General features: G+C 38.7%; 1 protein-coding gene across 2 annotated transcripts in view; it reads right to left on the bottom strand.

The window, feature by feature from the left end:
• Positions 1-12,320, bottom strand: part of LOC138099155 (hyaluronidase PH-20-like) — a 37,375-nt gene extending 25,055 nt beyond the window's left edge. Inside the window, exon 1 of one of the 2 annotated variants that reach the window (XM_068996259.1) lies at positions 12,252-12,320. The gene's annotated coding sequence lies outside the window, so the exon portion shown is untranslated. The other variant, XM_068996268.1, reaches the window with a different exon arrangement.
• Positions 12,321-13,868: the final 1,548 nt, after the last annotated feature.

Raw genomic sequence — 13,868 nt, forward strand, 5'->3', positions numbered from 1 at the left:
GTGGAGGCTTTCTTTCCAGGTTATTCCTTTGCAACATGTTGTGCAAAAGGAGGCAGAGGAGAACAAGGAAGGAGGAAGGAGAATACCTGGAAATAAGCTTTGCCCTCTGTCTGGGGTGACTGAAGGAGTTACAGTCCCCTCCCATCTCTCAGCTGGAAAATCTCTACATGTGCAGCAGAGACGGGTAGCACAGATATGGGCAGCCAAAATCACTTTCAGCTGTCTTTTACTGGAGCACAGCAAGCAGGAATAGGGAGATCGATGCCTCTTCTACTGCTACTACCACCACTTCCAACTCTGAGAAACAGTATTTGACCAGTCAGTGTGGACTAGATAAATTTCTTTAAGACTGCTATATTCCCTGCCAGTTTCTGATAAGTATTTTTATTTTTATTTAAACAAATCAGCATTTCCTCTTAAAAAATAGTTTAATCAAACCTCCCATCCAATAGTCCTCCACAGTGTAATCGATTGATAGGCTTTTTGTTCTCCTTACCTTTGCATGTACCAACTTGATTCAGACTTTGATTTCAAGGATTTTATTCTGAGACCTTCTTGGAGTTAAATCTTTTCTCTATCATGAGCATTCAAAACTTGTCTGGTAAGTCTGCTTTTTTCCCCCTACCAAGTTTGTAAAGCCACAGAGAGTTAAAACTCATTATGGCTTTGCTATAACTATTAGTACACTGGAAGGAAGTTTTGCAATGTAGATGCTAAAAGGTTATGACCAATATTTTCCCTGTATTGCAATCAATTCAAGGATTCCAGAAGCCTTTTTTGCTTATTTTCTTTGCCTCTTACTGGCTTACATATCACTTCTGAAGAAATCAGAAATAGATCAGTACCCATTTCTAATTAGTCTATCTAGCATTAGTTTGTCCATCATGCATAAACTACTAGAAGATGCTTCTTATTTTTTCTATTGGAGTGAGACATCAGACCCACATTTGCTTTTGATTTCCATATTAAGAACAAGTCATTGTAAGTCCAGTCTGACAAAGCCTTTATGCACTTTATGCATTATTTAAATAAATAAAAATATTAGTTTAAAGGCATGTTTGAAGCAACAGACCCTATTGTTTGTTACCTTTAAAAACTAAGAGTCCAATTTACTAAGCCTGCTGAGAAAAGTACCAATTAAAGTAGGCCATAAAAGTTCTGTGTAAAAATGACTACCTGAATTTGAATTAAAAATAAAAAAAAAATCACGACTTTTCAGAGGGACTGGGGTAGGAGGTTGCTTACCTGCTAGCTCTCATACCAGTAAGCTTCCACATTTAACACAGCTGGAATGCAGCCTTAAAGAAAATCTGCATTATAAACTGCCTTAGAACTGCTTCACCTGCTTGGGGAACTAATTTAAATGACTTCTGAAAGCTACAGAAGTAGCAGTTCATTTGTATTGCAAAGCAGTGTAGAAAAGGTAAATGTTTTCCCAGGCTAGCAATCTACATGTTAAAGACATGAAAAGAACTACTTGGAGTCGGTCATAAAGGCTAGTGCCAAAATCCATTCAGGAAGACCCATGGTAAGTGAATTGGTGATTCTAGGCAGCAGTGACAGCATTCATGGGTTATTTATCTTACATAGTCTTAAAATGTTGTTGTATGCTATAAAAATTGCACTACACTTCAAGACAGCAGTATCCAATATTTTTAGACCCTAAAGGAATAGCTTTAGGAAATGGCAATTTCCATGAGAATTTCATGTCTAGACTACATTTGATTTCCAATAGCTTAATTCTTTGCAATATAGAAACAGAATTTCTGGAGGGTAGTTTTTATACTCCTCAACTAGTCATTTGAGAACCATTACAGTTTCTTCTAAGCTTGACTTTACTGGGAAACTGTCTGTATAAAGATGATATACCATTTTCTGGAATGCCTCTATAAAACAGAGTGAATTACTTATTTCCAATTTCACTTTTCAAACCATACAGATATTTGAACTTGGTAACAAAAACACCAGTAATCAGATAATTATGAAACAAACAGAACACGAGTATGAGATAGAGAATAAAAAATTCAAAAGCTTTATGTAGGATTGTTTTAGGTGGTAGGTTATTGCTATTTCTTGCTTCTGTGTTGAGCAAACATGGAGAAAATCATCTAAGACAGGTGTTTCTCTGAACATAAAGGAAATTTTCACTTCACTGAGGAAAAGGTAAAGATCTTGCTACTGGTGAAATCACGCAAATGTAGGAATCCCATTATGAATATTATCAACAAAGAAAAAATGCTACGAAGCACCAGCAGTCTCTGCTGTTATATTACAACTAAATCCACATGTTCCCAGATAAAAGAAGAATTTAATAATGGATTAGACAATAGTTAGAGTTTTCTATTCCATAAAGTGGGGTTTTTGCATATTAATTTTTTAAGAAAAGCTTATGGAAGTAACTATTAATTTTCAAATAAGTAAATCACTTCCGATTACCACAGGATACACAACCATTTTGCAACCATATTTAATAGACCATCTTTTATGGCCTACAGATCTACCAGAGCTCTGGCCTAGGATGCAAAAAAAATTAATTCTCACAGGTAAGGAATGACCAGAAAAAAGTTGAATTCGACTGAGTGGAGACATATGCAAAAATTTATACTGAGGTTGAAGTAATCAGCTAAGCAGCTAACATGGAAATCAATGGAAGTCTAGGAGAAACATCATGGTATGCAAGGGAGGGAGGGAGGAAGGAATTCGGAAGGAAGGAAGGAATTCGGAAGGAAGGAATTCGGAAGGAATTCGGAAGGAATTCGGAAGGAATTCGGAAGGAAGGAAGGAATTCGGAAGGAAGGAAGGAAGGAAGGAAGGAAGGAAGGAAGGAAGGAAGGAAGGAAGGAAGGAAGGAAGGAAGGAAGGAAGGAAGGAAGGAAGGAAGGAAGGAAGGAAGGAAGGAAGGAAGGAAGGAAGGAAGGAAACCTCTTTAAAAGAGATTTTTTTAGGAAAATATGGTAAAAATTTTTATTGTTATGAAATGGAAAAAATATTAAAATGGATGAAGAAACATTTACAGTCTCCATGCCCACTTAGACAAGGACTAAGAAAGGAAGGGATAATCAGACAGTCTCCAGTCCCTTTCAGATGATCAGGATTTGAGGACATTAAAATCGTCCTTAACCTGTAGTCTTTATCCCATACTTAAACAATACTGGTCCTTTCCCCATCTCTTCTCTTAATGGATTCAAAGCATCTACAGTTAAATATTTTTTTTTTCCTTTATCATGGCATCACAATTAAGTTGAGATTTCAGTTTCATTCTATCCAGTCAGTATCTAATCTACCTGTTTCATCACATAAAATTTGTATAGTGAGTGTTCAGGGCTCTGGCATAAAATCTGTGGTACAGCTGGAAGTAATTGAGTTAACGGCAATGAAGACTGAGCTATTTTCCCACTCTTCAGGCAAATTGGAGCCTAATAACTTCAAATGACACTCACATAACATTACTGTGAAGTTTTCATCCTGCTGCCCATTTTATCCTTCTGGGCAAGCTAAAAGATGATTATTAAGCTCCCAAATTGATACTTTCCTTTATCGTTTAGGATGGGACTTCTCTCATCCATCTAAAAGTTATGTCCCTGGTCTGAGGTAGTTATTCCAGACACTCTATCATTGACAGAAAAAGACAGAACCCCTAAAGCATGACCCATCCCATCTATGTAAAACATCTATCTAGTAGATTTAGCCTTGCCAGGAGATACCTTCTCCCTCTAATAATGACCAGTAAATCATGGACACATAACTGGGTCCACAGACATAAATGGTTGGAGAGCCCTTTCCAAGTAATTTCAGGCATTTAGCTGAGAGGCTTGTTTTAGGAGTGCGGTTGTCATAGACTCTCTCTCAAGAATCTTTCAAGTCCTTCTCAAATCCTCAACAGTGTGTGGGGGGGGAGGAATCACCCTGCAAAAGTGCCTGTCTCTCTAAGTTGCCTGCAGATGGTACCTAACGAGAGCACGCCTCTAATTAGCACAGGAAAGGTAAGGTATGTAGATGAATTCAAGACCTAAATAGTCAGTTATTCACACAGAAAATGAGAAGTAATTTCTCTCCCTAGGAGATGGAAGCGCTTTCTGCACTGTATTGCACTACTCAGGATGAGATAAAGGACAGTGTGAATATCATCACACAAAATTGCTCAATTTGAGAGTCAGTGCACAGTCTGAAGATGTGCTGGAGACCCACTGTGGCAGCAACTGTCTGATTTCATGGCTCATCTATTTTTTCTCCAAGATCCTGCATAACTGAATACTTGATGTTTAGCCTAATTTTCAATAAACTTATATAAAGGTAAATTCCAATAATCACCTACTTAAAAGGAAAAAAATGGACAAAATGTAAAATGAAAATATGTATATTGATAACTCTTCCAAAGAGCATACTGTGTTAGACAGTTAAGTCAAAGCATTGCCTGTACTAAGTTAGCTCCAAAAGATGCCCACTATAAAAGCAATTGTTATCATTCAAAATAATTCAGGCAATGATAATGTACATATTAATAATTTATTTTTTAAAATACAGGAACAAGGTGCCAGATTAACTTCTGTTGTTGAAAAGTATCAACAATCTTGAAGTTAATGACATTCCGTTCCGTGGATCTATTTGTCAGAATCTTCCAAGTGAGATAAATTTTAATAGGTCACTTGGCCCCTTCTTTGAAAATATATGTATATCCCCAAATTCATATATTGTTTTCAAATGCTTTCCACAGAATAAAATAATCTTACAAGTTTTATTTTACTCTCATGTTCACCAGACCATTCATAACCTTTGACATCATACAAGATAGATCCTTCCTTTTCTGGTATCTACAGAAATTTTTATTATAGGCTATGATTTTGTCCTTTTACCAGGAATCATTGTATAATATTTTTTTTAGATGTGTGTATATATATACATATATATGTATAGATATATATGTATAAAATGTATATAGTGGTCTCTTTAATTCCTATTCATGTTCTTTTTCCCTAAATTGCTCACAACGTTTAACATATTTTTGAAGTAGGGTTCTATTCAGATCAGTGTGCAGTATTGCAAGTGCAGGGATACTGCCTCATGATGTCCCACTGCTACACCAAAAATTGCTTTTCCTATATACAAGTCTTTCACTGAACAAATGCTTTGTATTATTTTCCTCCAACTATCTCCCTTTCATTGAGGGAGAAAAATCCTCCCTTCTCTGATTGTTACCACTAAGTTTACTCCATGCCCACTGGCCTGTGAAACTTGAGCAATTTACTACAACTAATTCCCTGAGAACTTCCGCTAACTCAGAAAATGTACTCTGCTTCCCAGTGAATACAATTTACTTTTTTGCTGGCTCTTCTTGTCTCTGAGGGAAAATCAAGCAGACAGAGATCTTTTCTTGCTTTTACTTGTGAATAACTCTGAATTTGTTCATGCAAGGTAAATCTAAAATACTGCAGAATGGAAAAACAGGTTGCAAGTAATCAGGACCCTCTTATAACACAATTTTTCTGATAACTGGGAGAAAGAAAGAGAACTTGGCCTTGCATAGGAGTGCTAAGGACCAATTCAGAAATAGGACAGGAGGATAAAAAAGGTAAAATTCTAAAATACTGTAGGTTGATAATACAAAGGAATAAAGAAAAGAGAATAAGTATATGGGGGAGGGCAAGAAAATACATTTATTTATTGCATTCATTACCAGTTTTTAAAATTTCCTATAAAATGCCTTGCCTTAGGATCTGACCTGTGCCATCAAAATCAAAGCACTTTTGTTTTTGTTGATTGTGCTATGAGCAGTACCAGCCTCTAGAGTTATCTAAAGATTTAGAATGTGAAGAAATTAGTGGAACGTTTCCATGAGCTGAGGGAGAGGATTATTTTGTAAATGGAACACAGGAACTACTGCTTTGCTGTAGTGGATTTTTATGTTGAAACTTGGACTGAAAATATTTCCAGAAGCCACAAGAAGGCAACAACTTCATTGTAGTTTTGAAGGCTACATGTCCAATATCTGAGGAAAGGACATGTGAAAAATATCAATTTTTCTACCTGAACTCAGTTTATTTGAATATTTTTCAATGGCACATTAGTTTCAGGCAGAAAATGTTGGCTTTTGACCTTTTGCCTAATTCTGCCCTTATCGTTAAGGGCATATCATTATCGTATAATGTAAATGACTGATACCATGTAAATTTGCATGTAAATAATCACAAGGTTGTTTGGCATTTAAAACATTTCCATCTTCAAGGTGGAGTCAGCCTTCTGTGAATGACCTGAAGCGATTGCAAAAGAAGTGAATTTAGGTCAGTAAAAGATGAGATGTGGCAGGCAGCAAAATTTCTAAAGCCACAAACACTCTTTCATAGCCCGTGCTAGCCAGGTAGCCCTGGGTGGGCAGACAGGATGCTTTCTGAAGTTTCTTTACCACAATGAGTAGGCTAACCAGGACCCATAAACACCATTTTCAGAGACAACTAATGTAGGCAGAAGGCCAAGAGCCCCTCACTCTCTCTTTTGGGGGCCACATTTTAAAGGCCCAGATGCTCAGGTCGGGTAGCCAGGGTATACAGTGTGACCCAGCCTGTATTTCACTCCTTCCCATCCCTCCAGAGGAACTGTCAGGTGGAGGGTGTCAACCCACACCTCTTCTCATGTTCACATACGAAATGGCTGAAGACAAAAATCTCTGTTTTCCTGAGAGTAAGATATTTTGAAGGGAATTGCTCCAAACCTGGTTGAACTCCTCCTTTCTGGTTGTTGTGGACAATTGCAAGAATAATAGCAGCTATTAATCCACTGGTATGGATTAATAAGCCAGTGTGTGATTTACATTTATGGAGGGGAGTGAAGGGGCATTGGTGTATAAAATCACCCAAATACCAGTACTGAGTGGCTGACATGTGTCCTGGTGCAAGGGATTAACCCCATTGTCTTGTCCCCAGTGCACACTCTCTGCTATCCCCATCTTTGGAAATCTGGCTGTACCAGCCTCTGAGCCTGGGTAAACTGAATTCCCTGCAGAGATGTTAACGAAGTCTCTGATGTGTCTGTATGGAAAATAACAGTTTAAACATTTCTGCTCAAAAAATTCACAATCCTATTGGATCCCCTGTAAAATTTTCCAATTTGACCTACATTTTTCTTTTAGATCACCATATTTTCTAACACAGTAATTTCCCCCCCAACCTTAGCATGATACTCAGCCTTTTTGGCAATAAAGTGATCATGTGAACTTTGCACATATTTTACTATTTTTCAAAGGGAAGAATATATTTTCTTTCAAAAGTCATTTTTCCAAGTTAATTAGTTAACATTAATACAGATTTTTCATTATGCAAATCATCTTACAAGCCCATTAGGTATTGTGGCTGTTGTTGGTATTCTTGACTAGCTTAATTCTGCAGGACAGAGTGCAGCAGCCTCACACAAAGGGCTCACTACAGGAATGAAAACCTTATTATCTCGCTCACCTCACAGGGATATATTTCAGCCAAGCACAATTGCAGAGCAGCTTTGTTCGCCGATGGGTGAATGTCTGTCACTGAACTTGGCTTTGAGAGGGGATATAGAGAATTTGTGCAGAAAGAAAGCAGAAAATTGAGAGGGAAGAATAGTTTTGCTAAAGCAATGAAAATGCAATAATATTGGGGGAAAGCAATGTACCGTTGAGTTTTGCAGTTTATATGGGGTAGAAAGGAACAGCTGGCTTGTGACCCTTAGAGAAGTTTTTTGAGGTATTTGCTCTTTGCAGTGTGGAAAACTGACAATATTCAAGCCCCAAAGGGAAGGACCTTTAATTCTGCCCAAAGCCAGTAAATTCAGTGTCTGGTTTTATGACCTTTTTACATGCTCAGCTTTCTGTTTTGCCTAAACTGCTGGTTAAAGTATAAAAATCTGATTTTATATGCAGAAGTATAAACATTAAAACCAAATTTTTCATCAATAAGAGGAAATTCAGAGACCTGAATATTCAGAAGCTTTGTTCAGCTTGCAAAAAGCTGTCCAGCTGTAACTGAAACTTGTCTAAGTTTCCTGAACCAGGCAAGGTTTTCAAATGCAGTTTCCAGTAATTTCTCTGTTCCTGATTTTTGTAAGACCATCAGAATAGGATATATGTGGCATTTTTGTGCCATTTCTATTTCCATTTTAAAAAATTATTGTGAGAAGCATAAATTGTGACAGGCTTAAAGAAAGCCCTCCACTTTTTTCCCTAGGAGTTCAAAGTTAGTTTCCTTTAGGCTTTGGGCAAAGATTGCTGAAAGGTGCAGGTGGCTGTTACTGAGCCCTCTTCTCTAGCCTCTGTTTTTACTTGAATTTGAGTGGTATTTCTTGTTCCTATTTTCAGTGCTGTAATCCCTGAATTACCATTATCACTATACATTAGACCAGAGGGAGTGAGTTTTAGGCCCACAGAGCTGCTTAAGTATTTAAAGCTTTTCAAAGCCTGAATTCTATTTAAATCAGTTGGAGCTGGTTGGTAGAATACATTCTTGAGCACAGAACATAGAGCCTGCAGTGTAATGTTAGAAAAAATATACCCCTATCACTTGTTTATTTACATCCTAAATATCTCAGGCTTTAAAATGTTAAAACGCCTTCTGCAGGGGTGCAGAAGCAAAAGTTTTAAAGTGTATTTTGACTTTAGTATTTAAAGCACAGGAGGTAAAGCTGCCAGAAAAGCTGTTTTGCATTAAAAGAGTGCAGTATTTTCAATTAAACATATTTCTGATATAAATGAAATTATTTCTTTTTTCTCTGACATAAAACCTCAGTGAAAATGGGAGAGAAAGTTGCAACAATATAAAAATGTTCTCGGAAGAAAAGTTTGTTTGTTTGTTGAAATTAGTTTTCATTTTCATTTTGTATTTAGTTAGAAGTTAAAAAGCTGAAGGCAAAATCATTTGTTGAAATGAAACAGCTATAAAAGGATTTTTTCATTTCCGGTCTGAAAAAAAAAAGAGTCTTTAAAGTGATAGCCAGAAAAGTATCTGGATTGCATTATCTGTATCCCTTGGAAATAAGAGGACATAAGCTGGAAAATGCAGTTGAAAATAAAGATCTCTGACAGTTGTTCCAATTTTTTTTTCCCCCCCAAGACTTGCCTTTTGCCTGCAGGTTTCTTTCAAAAGCCCTGGCATTGCCCTGGCTCTGAAGGTCAAACCTGGCCCAGGGTACCAACACCTCCCCTTCAGGAGGAGCAGCATCCTCTCCTCCTCTGGGTTGCTCCTGTGCAGCTGGTGGGTGCCCTGAGCTGGGGTCCCACCATGGCTGGAGCCCTTCCCTGCAGGACATTAATCCAGGGAAAAAAGCAACAAAGCTGCTATGGCATTGCCTTAATTTCTGTCCTGCCTGTTGCACCTTTGGCTTTTTGCTGCTGTTTAGGGGATGGAAAAGGAAGAGGTGTATTTTGACAGGTGAAACTTCAATAAAAAGAAACGCTTTGCATTCTCACTTCTAAAATCTTCCTTTGTTGATTTGTCTTATGGGCTGGTTTATGCTGCTGAGCAGGTGAACTAATGGTAAAAACAAATTTATCATAATGTATGACCCCTCAATGTGGAGATAAACAGGGATACAGCAGGCCCTGTCCAGGCTGTAAGGTGTTCTCTTACATAAAAAGTGGGTGGTGGAACAACAGTCCAAAAATTATTCTATTTAGTGTATTGCTCATCTGCCTGAAAGCTAATTATAGTACCTTTATAGAAATAATTCCAAGTGGCAGGTCTTCCTTTATTGCCATTACCATGAGCAAACACAATGAGCTGGCAAAGATTAACAAGCTCTACCATTTTTTACTGAAGGAGTTTGTCCACCTGCCAGCATCACTTTCCTTCTCTAAGTGGGTCTCTCTAAAAGAAGAAGGGGATTTTGGAAATCTCACTACCGTCACTATTGTCATTAACCTAGTAGGAAGACATCTTGAGTGTGTGTCAATTCTCAGAGTTGTGTTTGATATTTTAGCCATGGTTTATGCCTCTTAAGAGATATTTTACTATTTACAGTGCCAGGCTGGTGGGAATTAATGTACATGCTGAAACTCAAACACACGGTCTTGTTGTCAACACTAACACTATTGAGAGCAGCAACCAATGCTGTGATGTTTATAACAGCTCTGTCTTTGCACATGTAAATAAATTTGACAGATTGTGCAATATATTAATGAAATGATGCTCAGTATCCTTGAAGAACAGCTTTTAGTAGATACTACTCACAGAGTTCAGCTATTTATTTTTCCAAAGGAAGCAATGTGTATTTTAAGTTACTTGCTATTTCTATGTGTAAAGCTCTTGATTTTTTTTTACTGGCTCATTAGGATATTAGAAGCTTTGTGCTAAAAATGAGGGGACTGTGTACTTAAGATGTTAGGTAATTTGGAGAGGTTTTCAAAGAGAATCAAAGAATCAAAGAATTCAAAGAGAATCTGTGTGGTAGAGCTATTCTTTTTGTTACTCTTAGCTTGTTAGTAAAGGAGGTTCCCTCATGTCTGTCTTAAATTTCATTGTATTTCTAGTTCTCTGCATTACTGACCTGTCTCTATTCAATTCTAAGGTTAAATGAGACAGACAATGCTTTACAAAGTATGTAAATTCCAGTCAGGAAAAAAAATTATATTAGGAGTAATTAGTGCTGGTATTTCCACATCAGATCCCATGAAGATGATAAATTAAGAAACTTTTTGAAGGTGAAAAACAATCACAGATTAAATATGTTAAGGACAGAAGGCAGGGAAGTTCTGACAGGTCTTGATTCAGCACTTTGCTCACACCCTGCAGAGTTCTCACCTGACAGTGAGGGATCTTGTTTTAAATGTTTTACTTGCAGGCTTCAGAAAACTCTTTTGCCCTGCCTTTCTCAGAATAAACACCCAGAAAGGGTACCCTGCTGATGGTTTAGGGAACTTGAGCCTTCTTCCTGCTGCACCAAGGTGTTAGGAGAGGTACCTATCTCACAGCCTCCAAAGTTTCTCATGGATGTAGTTCCTCTCATGCCTGGAGGTAACAGCTTAAATGGTGACTGACAAAAGAGGATCAAACACTTCTCTCCTGTGGCCCTGAGGGCACTGATGGCCTTTCTGTCCTCACCCACCACCCATGTCCAAGGAGCCCCAGTTTGATTCACCCTGGGGCTGTTGGTCCCTGCCCCAGAGATGTTGCAAAGACGCCCATCTCCAGCCCTGTCTCTGTGTGGATGTCTCGGACCCATGCTGCCAGCTGAACAAATATACATGTCCCACATTACTACTCGTATCCCCCCCAACAACCAGGCTTCAGGGGGTCAGGCTGCACACAGGAGAGCAACATTCAGTAAAAATTTCACTATATAACAGTCTGACTGCCTCGGGGAAATCAAAGGTATAGCAAAACTCAAGTCATTCCTACCTATTCAGCATATTATTCCAGTCAGGGTCCTGAATTCATACCAAATGCCTTCCCAACTTTATTACACCCTTTATGGGTTTCCAAACCTGAAACTACTGTACTAGGCCGTTGAATAAAATGAGATAAATTTGGGGTTTATCAACATTATCTGGGAGATATCAAGAAGATAAGTTCTAAGGACATTTAGCAAATCACTCTCTGCTGGTAACATAGTTGAGAATTCCAGCAAATGGCACGAAATCATAAATGTGAAATAGGTCTCCAGGTAGCCAGATGGCAAGAGCGGTCAAGTGGTGATGAGACACTGCTAGGAAAACCTGCTGTGTTGAAGGAATGTAGCAGTCTAGAGTGCTAGGAAGTACCTGAGTAGAAGATTTTAGGGGTTTGGTAACATCTACAGGCTAGGCATAAGAATCTTGGTTCATCGTGGTTGCTACCATTCTGCATTTATTAGCAAGCACAGCAAAACAAACCATCTTTGAGTGTGTTCCCATATATTAGGACACAGACATTTCTTTTGTAAACACAAATTTATGCAGACTAAAACCACAAAACCCCAGTGCAAGCGGTTCTAAAAACACTTGGTGATGATTTACTTGTCTGTATACAGTATACTATGAGTACTGTGTTCTGTCCCAGCTATCTCCATAGGATTGGCAGGTATGACACAGGATGCATAGGAGTCCCATATCCATCTGGGACAGTAGCTGAAGGCCAGGTGAGATGTACCTGAATCCCACCCTTTACTTAGGAATGACCCAGCTCAAACAGTAGCAGGCTGAAACCAAAGTAAGTAAATTAATACAGAGGTGTTTTACCTGGTTCTGATGAGATCTGCTGCTTACAAGGCTTTGCAGGAGAGAGCTACCAGAACTGTCTGTTCCCAGGCTACCTTACCTTTATACTGGCTGGCAGACATTCAGTTCTTCCAGTCCTTCCCTGAGTGGCACGGAGTGAAGTTTGTGGCACACCATTTATGCCCACGTTGACTTGTTACAGCATGTACTCTTTGGCACGGTAAACAAAGCAATCCCAACCTCCTCCCCGCATTTGAGATCAGGAGGGGTGAGGGCCCTTGGAATGCAGACGGAAGCATTTGGTGCTTTGTAAAAGCTGAAGTCCCTGATCATAGATATGAAGAGAATGAAAACCAGCCATTGGAAAATCCGCAAGCTCCCGAAACGGCACACGTCAGAAACGTGATAGACAGGGGGAGGCTTGGAGCCAGTGTGTTTGTACTTTTGACTGACTCCCTTTGACCTCATGCACCAGGCCTCCTTAGTCAAGCTGGACTAAACCCACTGACCAGCAATGCTGCACAACAGTGGCTGTGAGGGTACTCAGGCAGCCCCAGCTCGAGAGGTTTCACACTTATGAAACCTCTGCCCATAGGAAGTCTGACGGGGAGAGCTGCCAGGGAACTGTACAAATCCCACTCCTCATGAGCAGGAGCAAAGCAAGGGGGTGCCCACTCTGCCAGGGTACACAGGCTGCATTCCTGATTCCCTCTCCCTGTGTGGCCTGGCTAATCACGGAGGAGTTTGGTTTGTTGACCCTGTTGCTGTGCTGCTTCACCAGCTATGTGGGCTCCTGTCCGGAGCACCATGGCACAAACTGCTCAGAAAGCAGAGCCTTGGAAGCCAGTGTGGGACACAAGAGTTACCAAGGCAAACTGAGTCACAAAATATCACAGTTTTTTTCGAATCATGCTGGAGAAAGATTTGGACTGCACTCTGTAAAAATACATACTCAATAAAGAAGTTTAGAATAAGAAAAGGCAATGTCACTCTTGTATTTCAATCAGCAGATGAGTTCACCCTATTTTGGAAGCAGTCTATTCACAAGAAATATGAGATAATATGGATAAGTCATATTTGTTCATTTCTACACCACCAAATCTTCCACTGAGCAATGAGAAGATTAGAAACGTGATCTTGTCATGTTTTTCAATGCAATGAGTTGATCAGTGGTACAAAGTCTATTTGAGAAACTAGGTAATCACATTCCTCTAGGCAGATTTCAGTAGATATGAGACTCTGTTCATAACTCTTTTCTCTCTGTTTCCAATTAATATTTTAATGAGCAAGCCTTCTTCAGCAAGCCTCTTGAGGAAACAGCAAATTTTATTTGAAAGGAGAAAAAATTTCTAAAAAAATAAATTTTACACCTTTCTCTATTAACGCTTGCCTTGAAGACTGATTGAAAGAATTTGATTGATCTGGTCAGAGAGATTAAGTCCCTCAGAAAACACGATAAAATTGTGGGTAAGTAAACTATCCCTAAAAATGACAGAACAAAAAAAAAAAAAAAGATTAAAGATTTTAATGTAAAATTAAGGTACTGCATTGTATTTGATAAATAAGCAAACCACGTAAATAAAGGTAGTTCACTACAACTAAAGCAAATTGTTATTTCATTGGTTTGGTGACAACAAGGAAATACTACTGTAGTTCCATTATGTTGTTATGTATATTCAATGGTGTTTTAAACAAGTAGACAAGACAGTTCTCATAG

The sequence above is a fragment of the Aphelocoma coerulescens genome, chromosome 1A, assembly GCF_041296385.1.
Source record: "Aphelocoma coerulescens isolate FSJ_1873_10779 chromosome 1A, UR_Acoe_1.0, whole genome shotgun sequence".
In the NCBI taxonomy this organism is placed as follows: domain Eukaryota; kingdom Metazoa; phylum Chordata; class Aves; order Passeriformes; family Corvidae; genus Aphelocoma; species Aphelocoma coerulescens.